At 29.4% G+C, this 615-nt stretch overlaps 1 protein-coding gene across 1 annotated transcript in view; it reads right to left on the bottom strand.

Annotated features, from left to right (window-relative positions):
* LOC119588576 (exosome complex component RRP46-like) overlaps positions 1–615 on the bottom strand; it is an 8,734-nt gene that overhangs the window by 3,249 nt on the left and 4,870 nt on the right. The gene's annotated exons all lie outside the window — the stretch shown is intronic.

The raw sequence follows: 615 nt of genomic DNA, 5'->3' as shown, positions 1-615 counted from the left end.
TGAGAATTTGTCAAAATTACCACCCTTAAACCAGATCAGTAAACTAGGGGACTGGAACATAAACTGCAAACAGCCTGCCTTAAATAAAAACAAAGATTGTTCATATGATACTATATATCCAGTAGAAATTGAAACAGATCCTAAAGAATTAAAAGACAAATTAAGACCACTGTTATAACAACAAAATACTAGAAGTGACCAGACAAAATAAAATTAACAAAGATAAAGAAAACACAAAAAAATGGCTTCCAGCAAAATCCAACACAACTTAAACATATGTCCAAACCATAAATCAACCTCAAAGCCTAACAGCAGGGCAGAGAACCCCAACAAAAAGAAAAAATACTTGACTCAAATAAAAATCATAAAGAGATATTTCTCCCAGCAAAAAAGGAACCCAAACAAAAATGAACAAATCTACCCAGAATGTTATCGTGAAAGATAACGGTAAACAAGTAAATGTTGAAGATTCACCAATAGCTTGGACACAGAAAGAAATACAAAATAAAAATAAAAAAGACTTCTCATGGACAGAAATAATAAAGAATACAGTAACAACAATAATAAATTTATAAACAATATAAACTCAGAAAAAAATTCTAAAAAAAAAAAAAC

Source organism: Penaeus monodon, chromosome 24 (assembly GCF_015228065.2).
Source record: "Penaeus monodon isolate SGIC_2016 chromosome 24, NSTDA_Pmon_1, whole genome shotgun sequence".
In the NCBI taxonomy this organism is placed as follows: Eukaryota; Metazoa; Arthropoda; class Malacostraca; order Decapoda; family Penaeidae; genus Penaeus; species Penaeus monodon.
The sequence above is the reverse complement of the archived record's forward strand: the minus strand, read 5'-3'. Positions and strand labels throughout refer to the sequence as shown.